We start from the raw sequence: 24,307 nt of genomic DNA, 5'->3' as shown, positions 1-24,307 counted from the left end.
TAAACAATTATGACCATAACAATACCTATTATCCAAAAGTTGAGTTATAAGATGATCCACAAATTGTTCTTCAACATCATATTCCGATAGCTTCTTGTTTCTTTGTAGTTTTATTGACATGCTTTGTTTATAGTCGATTTGCAGGTGCTTAATAGACTCTAGTCTAAAATATATGCTTTATATGCTTATTCCTACGATTTCATTAGGCAACTGATAAAATTTGCTACCGAATTGTGTACAAATATCATTTAGTTAACCTTCCGGCAGTCGCGCTAGTGCACTGAGTGCACGCTGCTCTGAAAATCTAGCGAAATCGTCTTAGGGCAACAGCAGCTGCTCGTTCAGTGGGCCATTAGCGCGGCTTCCGGAGGGTTAAGAGTACTGAGTGTCCGCAGTGGGGCCAATAAAGAATTATAGAACTTTACGCTTACTTTTTGTGGAAAATTATCGAAAGCTTTACTAACAATATTAACTTTAAACTAATTTACTTCTGAAAGAATTACAAATTCACTTAACTGAGAGATACACCAATCAGATGACAGTTTCTAATAATTGTCTCCGCATCTAGCGTCGACTGATTTTTATTCACGCTTCTTCCTCGCGGAACTACGTCAGGGTATTGCTTTGTAGGTCGAGCTCGTTGTGCTTTCGTCTCACCTTTTCCACTCTATCTCAGAGCCTTACATGGCTCCACTTTTGAGCTTTGATTTAGCTCTTGACTCCTTTTTTGCTTATTGTCTCCATCTATTACGTCGCTATTTAGTTCTTGTCTCAGTGAGCCGTTTAGATGCGGATTCCATGAGCCATTTAGCTCCTGTTTCCGTGAGTCATTCAGCTCCCTGCGTTATCACGGTATATTACGATAGTCCCCGGCGGTGAATACACCCTACTTCGACTGAGAGTTTTCCGACAGAGCAATTTCTCCCGATACCGATACACGCTTCCTTGAGCCATACAGCTCTCAGTTTAATCGAGAGCTACTCGGATATTAGCCCCCGGTGAACTAGCTCTCATGAAAATTCGCTGGTAGCGGAATTTCTCTCGGTACGGATGTCTGTTCCGTAAACTAATTAGCTCCCATTTTTGTCGCGATGAAGTCGGATAGTCCTTAGTGGTGAATCTACCTTTTTGTGAATTCCCCGGCGCTAGACTTCTCCTGAAACCGATGTTCGTTTCAGTGAGCCATTTACCTTCCTGCTTCGTCCCGATCTAATCGATTTAGTAGGACCTGGCCTACTCAACGGGCCAGCCAGTAGGTGCTGAGGTTCGTCCAGCGATTTCGGTTGGAGCGTAGCTTCCGGTTCACTGGCGCCCAAACGACCTACTGCTAGTTATTCGACGTCGTCTATTCGCTCTAGTCCTCATGGTGGATTTAGCGTACTCACGAGCTACCCGGTAGGGTGTCGAGGTCGGTCCGACGATTCCGGTTCACTGGCGCCCCGATGACCCGAACCCGATTCTACGACACGTACTACTCAACTGGTCCTTGACGGTGGACCTAGTCTACACCAATGGAGAGATCCCCGGTGGCGGTGTTCCACCCGAAACCCGATTTGTAGTTTCATTGTGGCTTTCTAGCCGACGGCGCTACTTTGCTGGACCATTCGCTACATTCTCTGCAGCTCGGAGAGTTTACTCTTAACCACTCTGTTGACCGCATCCCACTTTTCTTCGACGACATTGTAACTGTCACTACAGGCATGCCCCTTCGAACTTTTTCGAACCTAGGGCATTCGAAGACCGTGTGTTCCGGTGTCTCTTGCACGTTCACGTATTCCTGATAAAGGGGTACCGAAGCTTGTCCAAACCGATGTAGGTACGTCCGGAAGTATCCGTGTCTGGACAAAACTGCTTCAAATGGAAGTTCACCTCTCCATGCTTCCTATGTACCCAAGCCGACACATTTGGGATGAATCGGTGGGTCCACCTTCGTTTCTCTGCGTTGATCCACTCTTGCTGCCACCGAGCCAACTAGTCCGTGCTAATCCGTCTCCTTGCATCCTTGCGGATGAGACACCCACCAGCAGACGTCTCGTGCTGCATCTTGCTCCTCCGATGTTCGGCATGATCCTTGCCAGTACGTTAGTTGGTCTCGCAGCCTTCTCGTATATATAGTCGACATAGCTGTTGTAATTTAACCGATTGTCGTTTATCACACCCAGATGCCTCAGCGCAGACATCGATGAGATGGAGTGTCCGCCGCCGTTGATCACGACACGCTGGATTTTTTTTTACGGTTGCTGACCAACACTTCTTCCCTCTTGTGGTAAAGTTCCCTTTCAGGAACCCGAACTGATCTTTCGATAGTCCGTTCTTCTTTTCAGCGTAGTTCGTCAGATTGTTGAGGATGACCCTTTCCAGTAGTTTACCAAGAGTATCCAGCAGGTATGTAGGCCGATACGATGCTGGATCTCATGGTGGTTTTGGCATCAACACCAGTTTCTGGATCTTTCATCTATCCGGAAAGTAGCTATCGTCCAGGCATTTCTGTGGGACTATCTTGAATATGTCCGGAAACGCCAGGATCGCAGTCTTAAGTGCCACGTTGGGGATACCATCCGGTCCGGGAGCTTTCTTCGCTTTCAGCCCTTTTGCTACTATATGGAGCTCGTCGCTGGAAGCTCGATTGTCACCAGCATTTTTACCATCTGAATCAACGTACGGTGTGGCCATGCAGTTGAGGCGTGTTTCGGGAAAAGACCCTCCACGATAGTCTTCCTTTTGTCAGCACACATTTCGACTGACGTCGTTGGACCCTTGATCTTGGCCAAAACGACACGGTAAGCATTGCCCCGGGGGTTAGTGTCCACTTCTCTGCACAGCTTTCACACTTTTCTCTAACTGCCTCAGATCCTGCCCTCTGAATGCATTTTCTGGCTTTTAGGCAGGCAACCCGGAGGATGAGCCTTTCGGTCTACCAGTAAGCCGGAGGTCGGCAGTTCCCCGGCTCCATTTTTCTCGGTATTGTTACATCACATGCCCTTGTTATTGTTTCCAACAGCTAATCGGCATTCGGGATTGGAGTAAGGATATCAACAAAAATGGTTCCATGAAAAGTTCCATTTTATGTTATCCACCAGCGAAGAACTGTAGAATATTATGTCGATGATGGATTCCTGACCGACGTCTCGGAATGTGGTAGCGGAACGTTCGTTGCACAGTCTTACATCTTCCAAGCTTCGCCAGTGCTTCCAACAACCTTTGACCTCTCGCGTTGGTCAGCCTGCTACTGCACTCCACGGCCTAAGCATATAAGTCTTCACCTATAACAACCGACTAACGAGTCGGCTAGTTCGTCCAGCATTCGATTGTACTGCTCTGGTCTCCATAGTGGGGGAACATAACAGTTACAGATGCATACGCCGTTGATCCTGGTAATCAACGGTGGTGTTTAAATTTCATTATTTTTTGGTGCGTTGGCAATTATGTGAAGCAAAATTGTGCGAAATTTCAAAAGAGTTGAGATTTTGAGTTATGGTGCAAACTGCATTTTTGCATGATGTCCTTCTAAACACGCATTAGTCCTTCAGAGATCATGTCAGAAATAAAGGCGAATAGAAGCCTCGGTATCATTATGAGAGTAGTTAAAAAATTTACGTTCATGTATGCAAAGTACCGAAACCCCAGCTATTCTTTCACAAAATAATACTAGTATCACTCTCAGAAGCTTAAGATTGCGGAACTTTTTGGGACTCGACTTTCAGCGCACAAAACGAACCCATAATGGCGATATTCAATGTTTTTTTCTCCGTTAGACACTAAATTTGAATTAGGCTTCTCCCTCCGTGCAGAGGCCCTCATCGTTCACGATCCTGTTGCTCCACACTCAGTTAGGCACAATCTAGTCGACGCTTTTTGTGATTCCAGCGTGTATCAACAGTAAACGAAACGTGCCAGCTGTTGGCCATTTAAAGGGAAGCGAAATGCCAGTTACACGAGGCAGGCAGATACGAAGAACGCAGATCCCTGGCAGTCACTGACTGTCAGCGCGCGCCATTCTCTCTGATCCTTGCCCGGTACCGTTATCTCGATGGCGCTCACACTCACAGCCTCTCCAATTCTCGCATCCTGGTGATGCTCTCATTTTCCTGCTCAACCATTCTAGTCAGTGTATGTACCTCACTTACCTATCTACCTGGAAACAGGGTGGAAATTTTCGAACACGAGAGAAAGTGAAAATTTTCCTTTTCAGTCGTTTGCTACCCTTGGCGCGCTCGACACGCAACTTCAATCCGGAACACCGTAGTCGTGGATTAACTGGTTGGATACAATTTTTCTTTTCCTGGTGGTGAGCTGGCTCAGCCTCCACCAGCATTTTGGAAGCTGGCATGGGAACAAGTGGAGAGTTGAATTCCCATTTGCTTTACTGTGGGTGAAAGTGGAGGATTTTTTTCTAGGCAGTGGCAGAGTGTGATATTCTATAAATAGTGTCGGGATGGTGAGTCCTCTGTAATACCGAGGGATACAAACCGAGCGAATGAAAAACACATTAATGAACATCTGATGAAAAAATTTATGAAAAGAAGAAGAAAAACGCGACAGTGAAAAGCCACCAACAGCAACTGGAGAAGGTTTAGCTTAACGCCTAATTGAAACTCGGAACAACCCACCGCCTGCCGTCTTTGGCTGCGTTTCGTCCTACGTACGAGGTTACATATAAGGATACGGGTACCTAGCTGGAGGAAATAACAGTGGTGGGTTACAAGTGTTCCAGCTAATCACCGGATTCTGTGAGAATTTAATGCAACTAGTGTGGTGCTCAACTGTAACTCGACTGTTGCTCAACTAGTGGGTGCTCTCCGGTGTGCTATTACGCGGTTATAAACCACCTGTCGATTGCAATTAAAAGTGATTCTGCCAACGCCTCATATTACCACCCCCGGATATCATCCCTCTTTTCAGGCCGAGTGCTGCAGGAAGGAAAAACGTGAGTGGAAAAACGTGCTTATTCACTTCCAGTGTTATCTGTTGATTTTCATCCAGGCATCTATTTTAACATACAAACAATTGGCAAAAAGTTCCGATTCTAGGAAACACTCAGGGCTGATATTCCTTTTGAGCTTGAAACTCTTGGAATTTAGCTCTGCTTCTCGCCGGATATGTAAATGAAGCGAGATTTTTGAAATTTCTGAAAGGAAGCAAAGAATAATGGAAATTTACCCAGCTGGGTTGGGAGCTGGGTGGTGGTTAAAAATAGATTTTACCTCAATCACGAAGATGCTACGGCTCCATGTTTTTCGAACTCCATTTCCAGGAAATTGGGTTGCTGCTCTAACGATGTCTGTCTCACTCAACGATTTGAGATCGTTCGGAAGAGATTGATTGATATTTGAGATTTGCGATGAGGCTCAATCAATACTGGAGTCAGCCCAGTTTCGTAAACTCGGCGACAGTTAGTTTTGAAGGCTAAACGTAGGTACTGCTCGTGCCACCTCGAATCGAGGCTTTCCGTGGTGTTGCATTGTGCCCTTGACCGCTTACGGGTGTAGGCACAAGCGCAATCTCGCTCACTGCAGCTAATTTTTGCACATGGTGTGTTCAGATTAGGTCGCTCGTTCAAGAGCATACGATAGCTATGCTGTTCACATTACACACTTATTTAAAATTTAAAGAGTCTTTTTAACATATATTCAGGCTTGATACCTTTTGTCGGAATTATACCTTTATATAGTTGAAATCAATCGTCAACAGGTGGGGAACCAGGGAGGCATCACCAACCACGAGATACTGAAATTACCAATTTTATTGAACTCAATTAGGTAATTGCGAAATGTACACTGTTTGTACAAGTGTTGATATATGGATGAAGTTAGGGTTCTCAAAGATATTGTGATCTCGTATTTTCATAACGAAACATTTATTTCGCGTTATTAGTCATCGTTTGGAAGGAAGTAATCCTTATTCTTCAGAAAAAACTACAAGGGGCAGCCCTATGTAGTTGCACAAACTGTAGACGTAGGATTATACTATTTAATGTAAAACATGTATTTTTTAGTACATTCAGAGTAATAATAAATCAAATATATTTCTTACGTATAGTTTAAGCACAACCAATCAACATCGAATGTTATACTATGTTCACACTGCAGAGTTAAAACACGTTATAATAATTACCAATAAGAAAAATGCCATCAAGATAGCGTTAAACACGTTTTAACTCGTAGTGTGAACGTAGTATATTCAACCAAACCTTCTTGGTAATGTTATCAGGTCATTTCATTTGTAGTAGGCAGTGGCGGATCCAGGGGGAGGGTCTTGGGGGTCCGGACCCCCTGCGAAAATTTTCAACTTGTTGAGAAATTTTGAATTAGTTCAAATTGTATATTAGTTTCAAACTTAAAATCATTTCAATACAACGTTGATCACAAAAACTGTTTTTCATTAAATGAGGTTTTGACGCATAACGTATTGTACAATGTTCATTGCAATATCAAAATTTCATTAAATGAGGTTTTGACGCATAACGTATTGTACAATGTTCATTGCAATATCAAAATTTCGGACCCCTCCCGAAATTTTTTTCTGGATCCGCTCCTGGTAGTAGGTGATCGAATCCGATTAAACTTATTTGAGAATATCTGAAGAAAGAAGACAGAAAACCGTGACCGAACTAAATCTTTATAGCACAAGATCAGCTTTTAAGAATTGTAAAAACTTTTCGATTGTGTGTGGTAAAAAACCCGGACCGGCGAAGAAAAATCAAATTTTGGACAATATAATCACATTTCATGTATATACCAAGCTTTCTAGTCATATTTTGCCATTATTGTAACTTTTCTAAAGTACGCATACAAATGTAGCGAATGCAGTGGTCTTAATCAGATATCGAAACAATAAATGTGCAAGAATCGAACACAATTTTATATACGCAATGGTTTTTCGAGTAGCAGTGTATTCTTTCATAAATAGGCTTTGTAGTATGTACCTATCAGCAGAATTAAAATAGGATAGGCTCAATGAAAATGAATCACATGAAGTGGAAATGAATCAATGAATTGAAAGAAAGTAAATAATAAACTTTCGTTGTGCTTTCCATCGATCCGCGTAAATTTGTTGCTAAGAAAGTTTTCATCTTTGCGCAACGAAAGCAAGATTGCTATCATGCATGTTACGCATGCAACCGCAAACAACAGGGATGCCACATTGAAATCTGTGTTTCGATCAAAAATATCTAAATTTCCGAAATATCTGCGAAAAATCACAACATTTCCAAAAATCTGTGAAATTTTCATCAAAATGCCAAAAATCTGCCATCTGTGAAAAAAAATCTGTGATAAAAAATTGTGAACAAAATCTGTGACATTATAGAAAAATCTGTGAATATGGTAGCCCTGCTAACAAATTAGATATACCTACATTCGCCTCAAACATTGAACCCAAGCGCACAAAGCAAAATGAGTCAACGCTGATGATGGTGGGTAGAGCAAAAGAGGTATCTAGTACCACGACACTATGTTAACCGTGTTTGCAAATGGAGCTCGAATGTACAAACGATTTTGTGTACCAAAAATTGTGTTCGAGATTGTGCATAAAATTGTGCTGGAAACGAGCACAACACAAAAGAAAGCATAGTGTTTGAAAGGACAGATTGGATTCAACGTTCAACAGACAACTGAGCTTGTCCGGCCAGAATCAGAATCAGAATATACTGGCTTAAATGGCACGTTCCCCGTATGTAGTCGGGGATTTGTGCCTGTCCGGCCAAATCCGTTCTTTAAATAGTCGATGATCACGTCATTCATAGTAGCGTAGCGGCTAGGTACACAAATCTGTCGTATCGGACTTGGGAAGCGCTATCTTCTGTGTGTAGGGAAATTATGGGAAAAACCGACACTGTGGGTAAAACCGACAACCCAACAATTTTCCCTAGAATTCAAATTTTTATTCATTTCATAATGACGCTTTATTATTAGTATGATTATTATTAGTATTATTGTATGATTGTAGGCATTTGAAGGTTTCAACCGAACAAAAGCTATTCAAATCACCACATTTTTCAGTATCGATTATTGTCGGCCTTTCCTATTCTCACAGTCACTTTTCTTCTAGTCACTAGGTGACGTGACTGTGAGAATAGGGCCCATGATCAACTAGGTGCATTGAAGACGAGTTTGAGAAATTCAATAACCGACACCCTTTGGTTAGGGTAAAACCGACACGCTGTTAAGATGGTTGTGTTAACATGCGGTTCATTACAAAAGGCTGGAGATCTTTGTGACACTTCAATTACACTATTAGCACACTATAGTAATAGCAGAAATACACAGAAATACTTTTACTGTGGTTATTTCTTATAAGTCTCACTAAATATCATAAATTGTTTTTTTTTTTTTTCTTATCAGATTCTATCGAAACTTTTGTTATTTCTGCAAAAAGCTCATCAAACCGAAGTTCTAGTGTTCTCTTGGTTTGTCATAGATGTACTTTATCAGAAGGAGACAATGATCTTTTGTATAACCTGGTAGATCGTTGATGATCGTCCGAAAAATCAAGTCTGGGAAAGGTAGTTTTACTAAGAAGTGTGCGTCACTGATAAGTGAATGAATCCGATTAGTAGAATGTAGAACATTTGCAAATCTTCTCTTATGAAATAAAATGACACTGCACAGTGGTCCAGATCGCTAATTTAGGAGGAATTTTTACTTTCTGACAAACCTGTATAATTTAGCCGTATCAAGATGAGGCATTTAGGGGTATAACTATTCGCTGAATTATCAGTTAGCAGAACTCATACGAAATACGCACCCAACTAGAGATGGGGTTGTAATTTTCACCAAATTAACACAATTATTAAATTAAACTACTATACTTGAATTTGCAATGTAATAAAGCGTTCCACTGACGTTGTAACACTGTCATCGTAAAATGGATAATATTAAATATTCGATTATACAAAACCCATAAAATGAATGAAATTATTTAATTTAAAAATATGAAAAACCAAAAGGAACAAAATAAATAAAATAACTCAAAAATGAACAAAATTGTTTAAAAATGTATAAATAATATAAATCACATTATTAAAATAAATATAACAGATAAAATAAAAAGAAAAAGGATTCAAATAAATAAAATTAATAAAAATAAACTAAGCGAAATATATGTCTCAAATAAAAACGCTTTTAAACCACCTAACAGTGTGATGAGACATTTCTTATAACTCTTATTACTCTATTCGGATATTATATCGATTGAGAACATTTAGAACATGATTTCTCGCGATGTTTTTGATAACACATACTTCATGAGACACTGGCAAGACTCAGAGAAACACTCAAATCAGCATGGGGCAACATCAGCCTGAGAAATCTCAAAGGCTAAACCAAATGAAACATAAAGCGAAAAATAATATGAATGAATACTAATACTGTGTTTATAAAATATCTAAGTTTCTCAATCAATGCTTTATGTAGGGAAAACTGAAGGGGTAGGGCTAAGAAATCAAAAAAAATTCTTTTAGATTTCCTTTTTTAACTCGCGGTAGTGCACCGGGTGCACGCTGCTCAGCAAATTTGGCCAAAGCGTCTTTGGGCTCCAGCGGTTCTTGTTCAGAGCTGCGCGTCTTCCGAAAGGCTTAATCAGTAAAGAATGCTACAAACTAACGTCTATTTTATAGGTTTCCGTTCAGCGATTTGCGTTCAACGCAAGGCCACTTGCAGCTCCAGGGGAAGGCACGTGCCCCCTATTCAACCAGAAAGTGTTCCAGTAAAAAAGCGTTTGCATATTTTTCAACATTTCGAGGATTGCACTTTTTGACAAATTATTCATGGCTCTTCACGCTAGTCAAAAAAGCTTTCTCAATAATCGAAATTCCACTTTCCAATTCATGAATCATCAGATATATTTTGCCAAGATGGCGTGCCCTCCTTAACTATTGGACAGAAGCCGCTTATACCGCAAGCCATGAAAAATAAACTGCATTGTGGAGCGAAGGTAACTACTCCGTTCATTAAAAAGAATTCAAATTTTTAAAAACTTTATAGTATTCACAACATTATTAGTGAAAGTATGTTTAATAAGTTTTTATAATATTGAATAGATGACGAAAATTCCTTTACTTTCTCGAACCGCATCATATATAAACCCTCAAATGCACCGATCAATTTAGGACACCCTTGGGAGCAGTTTCGCCAAATTTCAATGTGAATAATAACTGTAGTGAATACCCGTTTTTATCATCCTCATGGTGTACTTTAGGCTGACGAAATGGAGACATTGACTAAATCGGGACATATTTTTTTCTTTCTTTACAATAAACCGAAGCTGTTAAAATATTCTCTTTTAGTCCCTCCTAACCATTATTGATTATTTCATCCGACTCCTAACCATTATTGATTATTTGATATAAATTTCCCTTGAAGGGGTCTTCCAGCGTGAAATTCAACAAAGATAAAATTTTCTATTTTAACATAAGGAAAATATTTTCAAGAATGCATTTAATCTAATTCAACCATTTTCGTCTGCTTGAGCCCATCAAACATATTTTCATATGAGGTCGACCACATGGGGGGCTGCTAAAATTGGGCTTTCACTGTATAGATAGGCAGTATTCGAAGAAATTTCTGGAGGACGAGGGTAGAACGACTTTGATTCTACTTACTTGAAGCCAGCAGCTTTGCCAGTAGTTCGGTTTGGTGGGATTTTGGTGAAAATCGAACTTATTGTCAAAATCACGATATTGTCACCTTTGAAGTTTTAAAACTTCGATGAAGTTTCTTAACATAGAACAGCGCATTTTCTGATATAATAATTTTAGCGTTTAATTTTATAGAAGTCACGTATAGAGAATTAATTCATCAAAAACAAATAGTAGCAGACTTTACATCATTAGCAAATTTGTTGAGATTGTCATTTGGAATAATTGTGTTGAAGGTATGAATACTATATGTAAGGGGTATATCGAGCCAAAAATGATATTCACTAATTCGCCAATCTATTTTTTTTTAAATAACTTTTTATTATGAGCCTCACAAGCTCAAACCCTGGATAAAATGTAAATGTTACTGTTAATCAAAAGTAGAAGAGATTGATCATAAACAGTAATATCACATTAACTTATTTTAAAGGTTTTCTGATACAAATAGCCTAAAATATTTCGATACCCTGAACACATAGAGGATTCATGTCTTCAACAAAGTGGTTTGTAAAAGCACTCTCGAAAACTGTGCTGAAGACATTGTCTCGAACTAAATTTGTTTGAAGAGTAAAATCTCCATTCATACTTGGAAGATATAATGCCAAAATTATGTTATCAGATGGTGTGCAATTTTATGTTGTAAAATTCTTCGAAAATACTAAACTAATACTAAATTACTGTTTTCGAACATTTATTTTACCTATTCATATAATTGGTAACAAAAATCAAATGCTCATCAAAATCGATCAGGACCTGCAACAGTCGAACGGAAAAAGCTATTTTTAACACATATCCCTCTAATTTCGGCAAGTGTTATCCTCGTTATTAATCACATTACATTTTCATCTCAACTCCAGGCATTCCTAAAACAAAAACACGTTTAGCAAATGTTGGAAGTTATGCATTTTTTCGGTGGCAGTTCTATGTTTCATAGACATTAAATCAATCCCAACTTCGCTGTTTATTCAAAAAAATGACTTCAGTTCATATTTCGGTACATCTGGTGCATCTGGAAATCTGAGGATTGATTTCAGAACTCCGGGATGAGTTTCTATTGGAATGTTTTCATGCAGGTATTTGATATTGATGTGATTAGACAACTTTGATATCCCGACCTAGATCATTTACAGATAAGGATCCCATACCCTCAATTTTTCAAAAGTGCTCATGATATTTAAAACAATAGGTTATCAATGATCATATAATTATTATTGTAATATTGAATCAAATCAAATCAATCACCATCAATAAATTTTTCGATTCAATCCAATCTGGGGGGGGGGGTCTGAACACCCAATACCTCGTTTTGGCGACTGTTTGGAGTTATTTATTTTGCTTTTTATATGCCGAGATATGTTCCAGATCGCTCGATATAACCATCGATAAGTTAGAAAATTTGCTGTCTGAAGATTCGCATAAATAAAAACTTTTGAAGTGATAAGTGATGAAGTTTCATCTAGACAACTTGGAATTGCTATGTGTTTATTTCTAGCGGTTGTGAATAGAAAAATGAAATTCAAAATTCGTTTTATCGAAATAATGTTTGGCTTATTTAAATGGATTATTACTATATTGAACAATAAATAGGCGACAAAGGGTAATCCACAAACAACAAGCCATAACTTTTAAAGTTTTCAAAATAGATATTTGATGTCTTTAGTAAAGTTATTCGCAAAAGTAAGAGCTACAAATTTGCTGAAGGCATCATTTCAATACAATCACTTAAAAGAAAATTTATGAAAATATCTCACTTGTAGGGGGATTAATCAGCAAAAATACCATTTCAAAAGAAAGTGCATATTGCACCCATCAAATTCTCCCAAGATGCTATTGACCTAAAATTAGCCGTTTTGGCGTTAATAATAGATTGCATGTTTTTGGCCTTATTCTAGTTATATGGGAAATGGTAATAAATTTTCGTTCGAGTTCAGTGTTAAATATCTCTCTTGATAGCAGTCCGATTTCAATGAGCTATAGTTCGTTCGAAATGTATTCGTATAAGCTAGCTAAAAATATATAAAATGTTAATCTATGTTGTCTATTTCGACAGATAATCCCAAAAAACTGCAAAAAATCACCATTTTTACACTTTTAAACAGCCATATCTTGGAAACCAAACATCATAAGCAAAAACAAATTAATATCGTTCTGTCTGGGTAGTAGGCCTTTCATTTCCAATTGGTTTGGATAAGATCAGTTCAGCCATTGCAGAGAAACACGAATGAGAGTTTGTCCGTTACATACACACAAACAGACACACACAGACATTGTCCTAAATGGTCGAGCTAAGTCGATTGGTATATAAGACTCAGCCCTCCGGGCTTCGGAAAATCTTGAAAGCTTGAGCAAATTCTATACATTTCTTTTATAAGAAATGTAAAAGTAACTAAAGAAAATTAATAAAATAAATAAAACAGACATGATGAACGAAATAAATGAAGTTAAAATAAATAAAAATACACGCAACAAACAAATCATATAAAATGAATAAAACAAATTAAAATAATAAAATGAATAAAATTTATAATGCTAATAAAATTTACAAAATCAAAAACAGTATATAAAATCGGGGCGTGCATCGCGTAGCTGGTAAATTGATTGCCTTGTACACAGCTCACCTGAGCTCAATTCCCAACTTCGTAAATAGGATTTTCTATAGAGATTTTACGTACCTGAAAAAAGAAGAGAATCACGTTGAAGTTAAAACCTCAATAAACGAAATAAAAAATAAATAAATTCGAACGAACTGAATAATGTAAAGTTAAAAAAATGCAAAAAAAAATAATTTTTGATTGACTAATAATAATTAAAATGTGATATAATATTTGAAACAAACAAAAGAAACATTATGAAAGATGGACGTATAAAATATACAAAATATACTATGAAGTGATTAGAATTAATACCAAATGTTAATAAAATATCACAGTAATCAAATTGACTAAGGTTATAAAATTAATAAAACTAAAGAAATTTTTGAAATGAATGAAACCATAAATATGCAGGCCAGATTCGATTATCCGTAGTGCTTTCGAATTCGAATAAACGAATCACCCGGATAATCGAATCAAAGTTTTTGAGTCTCGTGCAATACGTTAGTATACATTTGAAAATTACTATTTAAGGTACATATTTGGTTTATAGAACTTATTTTTTGATCAATCGTTTCACAGTATTTTTTTGTCAAAAACTTGCGATAAATTACAAAATACAAAATCTTGCAATATAAAAAACTGAATATACTTTTCAAGTAATCCATTAAAGGTTGTAGCTCTGGTCAAATACAACACCTAACCATGTTTGATCAATTTAATATACCCTAAACATTTCTATTTATAGCAAAAAACTATTTTCAAGTCTTTCTGCATTAAAAAAATTTCCGGTCGGTTTTCATCCGATTTTTATTTTTTCGAGCCTTTTGGAAAGAAGAAAAAAATACGGTGCGGTTTTGGGACAACAATATGAAAATAACCGTTATTTTGCGATCTGTTCATGGAAAATATGAAAAGTACGCAACAAGCGTTTTTATTTTATTAGAAATTTAAAGAGATCATTCAATTCTGCATCCAACGACCTATTTAGCATCGAAACCAGTTGAAAAATGGCAGGGTTATATTTTTTTTGGGTATAAAAAACTTGCTCGCATGAACTTTAAATGGGACGGTCCCATAGAAAATTTTCAAAAAATCGATTTTTCTTGCTTGACTACATGGCCGATGTTAAGTCAGACCGGACCAAGTGACATCGCGTTGATTTGGAGAAAAACGAGTTTAAAGTTTCAATCGCAGCATCCTTCACATTATAATTTGAAATTTACTTTTGCCATAATTCATTCGAATTGTAACATATTGCAATTCTGACCAAAGTGGAATGTAGCTGAAGAAATTCTTTATCCAGTGCTATCATTATCTCACTTTTTAAGATTTTGCGACTTAGTCCGGTCTGACTTAACACCGACCACATATACTACATATACATTCAAAAGTTGAAAAAATATTGGAAGATGCAATTGGCGATTTGCGGCAAAACCAAAATTAGTCATGCGACACCTATGATTCAGCTCATGAACTGGCAAAGTGATACAGTTTGCTTTTTTTCACCCGCAAGTGAGTCGTAGCTTACTACTAAAACTTCATTTTCTTTCGGGAAAAAGCTTACCCCTGCCAAAATATGAATGAAACGAGTAAGAAATTTAGTTTTATTTGCAACTATTCTGAAATAACAGCCATTTGCAACTATTTGGTTTATACATTTCTTCGAAATGTAATCGGGGTATTATTGTGGTTATAAAAAATCGTTCTGTAAATAGAGTTCCAACTCGAAACCGAGACCCAATCAGTTCCAATGCCAAACTCCTTCATATTTTGGACTACGTAGGAGATTCAGTGAAGACTATCAGAGAGAAGGATCGGCTGTGTATGATACAAAGCTCCTATTAGCCGGATATATTTTTCCTCGCGTGATCTGGAGAGTTTCATGAATTTACACCATATCATAAAGGTTTACCTTAACTTAAAAGGAACGGGAAATGATGTTGCGGCGGCTACGGTGCTCAACAAATTACATTTCGGAACAGCACACATATAGCTTTATGAATAATATTAGAAATCACCATGTTTTACACTCTTTTCGCAAGATGTTTACTCTTCATCTTATAAAATGATGGTTTTTCTTCATTTTCATAAACAATTATCAACAAATTGTTCGGTGATTTGGTGTTTAAAAGTTATTTTTTACCAATGTTTACAGAAAATATATGCACTATGACAGAACAGAATGAAATCAGCAACACTTTGCTTCCTGCGCTATCTGTGAGCTGTTTCAACGTAGAATCGCCAATTCTAGAATTCTATAGTACGCGATAATGCCTCACTAACCTCTTAAGGGTTCATGCAACAAGTTTCTAATTTGGGGAAAAATTAATGATGACTATGACTGAATTTTGAACCAATCTCTGTGATAAATAGGTCGTGTTGTAATTTATGTCGTGCTGTGCTATCTTATGACAAGCGCCATTTGGCACATTTCGAGGAAAACGATTTTTAAAGTTTGAGATACAATATCTTGAAAGGCATAAATGGTAGAAACTATTCAGAGAAGACAATTTATGCTTCTATTCTGTATCAAACTCTCAAATATTACGAAGATCGGTTGGCTATATTGAGAGTTTTTGCTAAAAATATAAACAAAAGTCGCAGACACACGTGTCACAGGTTTGTATTGATGACAAAATTTGTATAGCGTGTCATAATTGTGCATGGTAAATTTTCGATCCAAATAATGTATCAATTTTTAACTTTTATTCATATCTTCTGGTTAATTTGGTCTAGATAAAATCAGTGAGATGCATTCTAAAGGAAGTTGGTCAGGGAAGCTAGAAATAATAATAATTTTTGTTTAAATGTTGCCAAATTTGCAATATTTCCAGTTTAACAGTAAACAGTTTTCCTCAGACATGTTTATACATAAAAACATCTAAAACTGCAATATAACTTGAGCAAATACCAAGATACAGCGATTAGAAGCAAAAACTCGCTATTTCTCATTATGTTTCTCGGTCAGTAAACAAATAGAATTTTAAAATACTGAAAATGCCACATTGTAGAGATTTTTCAGACAAGTAATATGGCATATCTAACTCAATTTACCCCAAAATTGCATTTGTCATAAGATAGCACAGCAAACGACGACTTTTACTAGGTCACTTGAAAAGTACAAAACCACTGTGGCACCGTCTTATTTCCGCGAAAACGGCAAAGTGTACAACAATGTCTTTCCAGATGTTTTAGAATGATCCAAGACCTTCGTTTTAGTGATATAGTTGCAGTGATTCCCTTTGAAGTAAGATATTTGCACCACTCTATTGAAAATATGAAAAACAAGGTAGTCTCAGAACTCATGAGCTTGTTTTTGCGAACTTCTTTTTTTCAGGCCAAAATCCTCTATTCGTAATGCTTCCGAAGATATAACCCGTTGTTTGTGAATGACCCCTAAAAACTTCCTAACATACTTTTTTAAACATCAGTTTCGGTCTCAAATAATCGGCTTTAAACTAATTTTCCCCTTAGGGAGCAATTTAGCATTTTGCTATGCATTCGCTTGCTAGCTGAAAAGCAAGCTCCGATATTAGTATGGATTAGTACCTACATTAGTATGCTTCATCAGAAAACAGAACTTCTTCACTTACACTTAAGATAGAAGTCGTTTAGTGTGTTCATAAGTAGTATTTTCAGTTTTGGAGTAGCGTCGACCCGGTGCATCAGTCAAGTGCCTCACTTCCGTAAATATTTTCGAAAACAAAATAGAAATTAAAATTTCCATTTTTCAGTAATTGCAGCTGGAATCCATTGCTCATCAAAGCTAGCATATATTGAATTCGATTGGTGTAAGAAATTGTGTAGATCACCGTATTGAGTTCAAAGTTATTTGTCGGATAAATAAAATTTTTGTATTTCTGCGAATTATTGGAATTTATTCAGAGCTTTTTTTATTACTAGAAATTGTAGCCAGCATTTTGTATTAAAATATGTAGGTCATTACAATACACGATTTTTTTTGCTAACAAAGCGAAGTTTTTGTATTTTTACGCAATTTAGTGATTATTTTAGAGACCATAAAGCTGTGTTCTAATTGTAGCTTGTATCAATTCAAATTGATTTGTGTATGAAAATATGTATTACATCGCATTGGATTTAAATTTATTCGCTAAATAAGTAAAATTTATGTACTTCTACGAAGTTTTTATGATTTGTTTTTTTAAAAATATTGATCCTTCCAGAAACCATAACTGAAATCAAATAAAAATTATGGGTGCGAAATGTAGATCCTAAACTGAAAAAATTGATCAAATAATCGAGTTCAGGACGCCTACGGATAATCGAGTCATTTTCTACGGATAATTGAGTTACGCTTAATCGATTGTAGCCTGTGTATATAAAACGAATTCAATATTATGAATTAATTAACTGTAATTAATAAATGAATCAGAAATATGATTGAAATTTAATCCGAATCCGGGGTCAGAATTACTAAATGGACTAAATGGCTGATGGACATGTTCGGCCTATTTGCCGCATTATGAATCATCTCCTTCTGATGTTTTCAGAAGGGTTGTATCATCCTGTGGCCGAAATAGACATTCACTCATAACCTACAGATATGAAAATGCCCATCATATAATTTGGGGCGGCTCAGATCTCATTTTGAGAGGCTTTGAATTGATGGAATGCCTAAGTAGTACAAATCTGCATGTACTCAGTAGAGGAAATCGTCCAACATTTCCACTGCCTGGTAGGGAAGAGGTGTTAAATGCAACTCTCTGCTCTGACAATATTGTGCACGAGTTGGCAAACTGGTTCGTTCGAGTTCAAACCGTCGTTATTTGATCCATTATCCTGCAGGAAGATCCAGGTTTCTCCCCTCAAGTTATCGCCAAATTTAATCAAGAGATAGGTTCTATATGACTTTCGGAAGTCATCTTAATATAATGAAAATAAGAGTCTTGCCGCGATGTTCAAATATGGTCCAAATAACGATAGAGCCACTTTGAAAATTTTGGGAATGGCGTACTTCCAGTCCTGATTTGCTTCAAATTTGGAGCAAGCACTCTTGGTGGGACAAGGAATTGAATAAGCGGTCGAACAATTCTTAGGTTTGAAATCTTGGATTCGAATTTCAAACATAACATAAGAAAAAATTGCCAAATGATGAATGTTAACGCTCGAATGAACTAAAATATCTCTTTTAACAGTTCCGTAGATATTGCTCAATAATTCAAGTTGGTTCAGTTAAGATTGAGAACAAAGAGGCTTTAGTTATGTATAAAACCAACCATAAAATCTGTGAGTTCAAATACCAAAGGATGCTGCAAGCAGGGGTTAAACACCCAACGTGTAGCAGACAATTTCTAGAGAATCTGTAGGGAATATTTGAAGCGATCTGAACATGGTAGAAAATTGAATAAATTTCCTAAAAATAAATATATAAATAGAAACAAAAAACGTTTTGCACCTGCCATCACCCTCCCGGAGAGCCGCCGCTCTGTTAAGGCGTATGCGTGTGGCTTGCCTTCACCCGGGCCAATTAAATTATCGTTTCGTGACACAAGTACCTACAATCCACCGCCTCAGTCGAGTGGGCGTTTCAGGGAGTAGTGTGGGAGAGGCCCACAAATTTACTATTCATAAACTCGACACTGGTTGCTTGGCTGATCGTTTGCTTATTTTGCGTTTGTGTACGCCGTTGACTGATTGTACGAGGCCCACCATTTTTTTGTTGTAGCGAGGATGATTAATGATCGTTACAAGCGAAGGTTGTCGGAAGGCTTTAAGATTTGAGCACCGATGCGGAATGGTTCGATGAGAGGTCCTTTTTTATTGACACATGATGATGGGTTTTATGGCGTATTGACAAGCAGCTGGAAATTATTGCTCTCCATTTGATATGATTGGTTTTTTAAATCGTATTCTGTTTGATTGGTATTCACAGTTCACACTTTTTGTCGGAAATAGAAAGCCTTAGCTTCAATTAAAGTTTCTAAAGAACCTATCTGCTTTCATGTCAGTAGCTATCGAAATAAAAATATTCCTATTAATTTCTAAATTACTTATGAATGACGTGTACCTATATCAACAAACTGCTCGAGAAGTTAACTGATTCCTGATAAAGTCGAATTCAGCTTCATGAATTAGAGGGAACTTTAGACACAGTAAATGAAAAAAGTGACTGATTGGTTGGAATTCTTCTTGCAGCTCGAAGTCTCAACTAAAAACGTGACGGCAGATGCCCGCTGACGAGCTACATCGTTACATAATTACTGCCAGCACCAGCTATTAGATAACATCTCGTCTACATTGGTGAAAAACTGTGCCGGAACGTTCATCGTGCTAATAATTTATGCCATGTTTGTCTAGCGCCAAATTCAAAATTGCTATGCGTGACCAGTGTTTTATTTCAAGATGTGTTTGATAAACATCAGACAACTTCAAAACACAAGTGATATTCAGAAATTGAGACCCACGGAACAGGGAATAAGTTTATTTCTCTATAAATATCAATCAATGTTTGGTTCATGGTTAAGAGCCTCGCGAGGAATAATTGACTGTCATATTTGGAGAAAAAATCGTTCTACATATACCATCAAATCTCAACCGTTACTAAGTTATTGAATGTTTTGTGCTGAAAACTTTGTTGGCTTAAATAACCTCTAACTCAAAAAGTATACTTTGTATTTCAAATCTTTTAGGTCTATTGGATAGGTGAGAAAATTTCAGGTAGAAACAGAACAGGCTTAATATCGTGCGGGCTTGATCTTTGTCTTCTGTTAATGAGGGTCGAGCTTAGGCAGTATAACTACGTCGTTTGTCACGGTAAAGATGGACACGTCTATCATTACCAGGACACATGTTAGTGAACTCGGGTGATTCGTAGTTATACTGCTTAAGTTCGACCCTCATTAACAGAAGACAAAGATTAAGCCCGCACGATATTAAGCCTGTTCTAATGACCCTGCCACTTCTAGTTTTCCGATCTGTTTACTTCACATCCTTGCTCTCACTTGAGTACTATGGCTCTAATTTTCAAAACTTTCCCTACCCAGTAATCTCTAGCTAATTGAATGTCGTTAAAATGTAAAAAAAATGTGACTAACATAGTCGAAATAAAAAAGGAAAAAGCTAACATCATTATTTTAATAAATTGTTCTTTGACATGATACACTTATGGTTATTGAAGTTGGGTATTTTTATCACATTTCCACTAATACTATCTCTAATTGAAAAAGTATGACACCTATTGTACATTTTCTTCTTTTCATTTGAGCCAGGAAAAAATTGCAGAGCAAAATGTATTAATTGTTTTCAGTTAAGTGAATTTAGTATTCTTTTAGAAGTAAATTTGTGTTATTATAGGCATTTTCGTTATTTTCTTAAAACAATGAATAACAAACATCACCATTATTATCATGGAATTAATGCATTTCAGCAAGTTCTACAATTCTTTCTTTAACTCTATTCAATTATCTCTTTTTGTTTCGACGAAAATCATTTTTATCACCTCGTTTCGTATGCAAAAACAATCATTTCGAACCCACTACATTTGTGGAGAGGTGTAGTGGCGATAGGGATAAAGTGTCAAATAAAAAGTTAAAGTGAATTTTAAGGGGCACTAAATGAACCAGTGGCGTAGCCAGAAATTTGGTTTGGAGGGGGTTTTGACGAAAATCATAGATTTTTCAAAAATGTTGGCGGTTCTATTAATGACATTTAATCTGTAGGCCGCGATCGACTGGGTACTACCGTGTTCTGCAGTAATAGCGAAATGGGATGGTGTGAGCGGGCATGTGCGCTATAACCGTAGGCAGAACTAAATACCTGTCGCAGGTGTCAGTTATGTTGGGTGGCGGACTACGAGACAGGTTAGGTTAAGTTCAACGAGTGGCCCAAAAACACCACTTTACTAACTATCATGGAAAAAAGGATGAGCAGAAAACTCGCAACTTCGAAACCGTAGCATTGGAGGAGCTTTGCTAGACGTGGTAGAAGGTGTGGAAATGCGGGAATCGAGCGACGGCACAAGAGCTGGGCAAAATGCACCAACGCGTGATCAAGTGGCAGGCGATCAGCGAAAGGCTGTGTGTAGTGTGGTCAAAGGTAGGGTTGTGGTACCGGTAATACCGGTACCGAAAATCTCGGGAATATCGACCCATTTTTGGTACCGTAATACCGGTACTGAATAAAAGCCAGTACCGGTAATACGTTACTATATAATTTTAATGACAAATATGTTAACTCTGCAGGGGGATCTGTTTCAAAATATTGGTCTGCAAGATAACGTTTAATTATATCTAGATAAATCGTTGAGATAACACCTTTGTATGGGAATGAGGTGGGGCTATCATCATAATAATTCTAGAAGTTAAAGTTTTATTAGCGACATTCTGATTGGTTTCCATGATTCACTGGGTGACGCGTAATAAGACTATGGTCTAAGTCATGTCTGTATTTGGTTTGCTCTTAAACCTTTACATATAAAAGAACGAACAGCTATTTAGTAGCTAACAGTTTTAGACTTGGTGAACTGCTTCAAATGAGGCGATTAGTAATTATTGGTGTTCGGAAAAATCAGCAAAACTCCATAGTTTTTCCCGTAAACTATGGAGTTTGAGGAGCCTTGATATGCATTAGAGAATAGTAGGCAAACGACATAAAGGTCGAAACCAATTTTCAGAAAAGCAAGAAAGGAAATGCTATTAACCTGCTCGGATTTACTGCCATTCTCGCTTTGATTTGCTGTTGTTAATAGGGTTTCATACATTTACCATCTGTTCAAGTCGACGAAAGTCGCAACACTTAGCAGTTATTGATTTCAAAGTGGCCTAGATTTCGAAATAAAAGAAGGTGCCCTATACGAAAAATATCTTCTGTGAAATGATTATTGCCATTCCGAAGCAGTTAAAAACAATAAACATGTTTTTTGATCAGCACAAATCAATCATCTGAGAATAAGATCATCAGTTTGAGCATGCAATTTCAGTTTGAAGCATTTTTCGGATTTTTTAAAAAAATGTTCGAGTACCGGTACTTTACCGGTACTGAGGGCTTCAATCCCGTAGTACCGGTTCTCGCCAAAAAGGGTCGGTACTGCGAACCCTAATCAAAGGCCATTTCTTCGACTAGAGCAATATCAATGTGCACTGACCTCACAAAACCGAGAAAGATGCATTTTATGCTCAGCTGGAGCATGTCTATGATAGCTGCCTATGGCGGAATGTTAAGCTCGTCATCGGTGACATAAACATCCTGATAGGCCAGGGGCATTGTATAAACCGGTTATTGCACAAGATAGTTTATACACCTAATAAATAATGTGCAGAAATTCTCACGATTGATAAGTATATTATGACGAACACCTAAATAGCGAAGTTGTAGAAGACAAGAGTATTGCAAAAATCAGCTTGGAGACGCGCGCAGTCGACAACAGATTCCGGATCTACCTAAGATTCATGAAAAAATAGGACGGTTGAACCGCTGGCAATGATCAACTGTCATGTGAGCTCAAACTCAAACACAGAGTAAGGAATTGGCTAGAGCACTCCACTGGGCGCTTTTGAAGATCTGGAAGGAGGAGATTTTACCGAAGTATAGGATGTAGGGAGTAGTATGTCCCATCTATAAAAATTGTGTTAGGCGGGATTTTTGCAACTAATTACCGATTAATCACATTACTGAACTGCCCTTGTATGCAAAGGTGACGTAAATGCCATCGAGTATATTTTTCAGGAAATCAATTTTCAAATCTTGCATGGTGCGGGTAAAAGCATGCTTTCGCCACTTTGTTTTTCGCATTTCAACAGGTTTTTTTTATTTGAAGTCGTTTGCACTGAAGGATGCGAATTTTCGTAGTGAACTTAAAAATACGAAAAAGTTAAATTTGACCAAAGTGGCGTTGAAGTCACTTTTGCATACTAGGATAGTAAACGTCATCTACAAGGTGTTCTCCCAAATTCTTTGTTGCCGCCTATAACCGTTAGTAAGGGAATTCGTAGTGCAATATGGCCTATATAATGCACACATACGCTGCATTCATATCTTCAACCAAGCTATTTGCAATAACATTCTTGAAAACTTTGCTGAAGACACTAAGTATCGAACTAAATTTGATTGGAATTAGTAATGCATCCAACTGGAAAAATTAATCAACAAAATTATGCTACTAAATACTAAACCTCCAAAAGCTGATGGTTTCCAAATTATGGAATCTTGGCGCAATTCAATTCGATACCTAAATATACATCATAAATTGCAAAAAATGTGATAAATCTTCAATTTTTTTATTACCAAACTTAGCTCGTGGCACTTTATAAGTGGTAAGCCAAAAAAATCAAATGTACATAAAAACCGATTCTGACCAGTTAGAGACAAGCGTAAAACGCCATTTTTCATCAGTTTCAATGTAGGCGTTTTCGTTGAACTATTTTGCTTCATATTTACATGATTTATCAACTATAGGGTCCTCACTAAAATATTAGTTACAAGATCCCATTCTCACAATTTACAAAAAGTCCCCATAACGTTTAAAACATTAGGTTCTCAATGTAATGAACAGATAATAAATTTCCAAAATTATTATTTGAATATTTAAATAAACTAGTCAGCATCAAACTTTTTTTTTCTTCGATTCCAATATTTTGGTTTGGAGGGGGGTTTTAACCCCCAAAACCCCCCCTTGGCTACGCCACTGAAATGAACTATAGTAACGATGAATTTAGTTGATTAAAAATTATAATAATCAGAAACTCTTAAAACTGCTAATTGTGAGTTATTTTACTAGTAAAAAGTCATTTAGTACATTTGTGCATAGTTCAAAAAGAAATTTTCTCAGCTTTCAATGATACCTTACAAATAACGATATAAAGCTCATTTCTAGATTAGAGTCTTTTAAGCACTTGCAAGTCGATTACAGGAAAAGTTTAGCAATGAAATTACAAAGAAACGAGAAGAGATAGGATATGATGTTGAAAAACAAACTATGAATCGTCCTAAACCCCAACTTTTAAATAATAGATATTGCTATAATCATAATTCATTATTTTGAGAAAATTAACAAAAATCTCATCAAAAATACAATTTTTTAAATACTTTACAGCTAAAAGATAATTAAAACTAATTAATT

At 37.0% G+C, this 24,307-nt stretch overlaps 1 protein-coding gene across 4 annotated transcripts in view; it reads left to right on the top strand.

Moving 5' to 3' along the window:
• The first annotated feature begins 4,177 nt into the window (after positions 1 to 4,177).
• Positions 4,178 to 24,307, top strand: part of LOC131683828 (ras-specific guanine nucleotide-releasing factor 2-like) — a 542,029-nt gene continuing 521,899 nt past the window's right edge. For all 4 annotated transcript variants that reach the window (XM_058966164.1, XM_058966166.1, XM_058966165.1 and 1 more), the window contains exon 1: positions 4,178 to 4,927. The gene's annotated coding sequence lies outside the window, so the exon portion shown is untranslated. The remainder of the gene's footprint in view (positions 4,928 to 24,307) is intronic.

Source organism: Topomyia yanbarensis, chromosome 2 (assembly GCF_030247195.1).
Source record: "Topomyia yanbarensis strain Yona2022 chromosome 2, ASM3024719v1, whole genome shotgun sequence".
In the NCBI taxonomy this organism is placed as follows: domain Eukaryota; kingdom Metazoa; phylum Arthropoda; class Insecta; order Diptera; family Culicidae; genus Topomyia; species Topomyia yanbarensis.
This window is presented reverse-complemented; position numbering and strand designations above follow the sequence as displayed.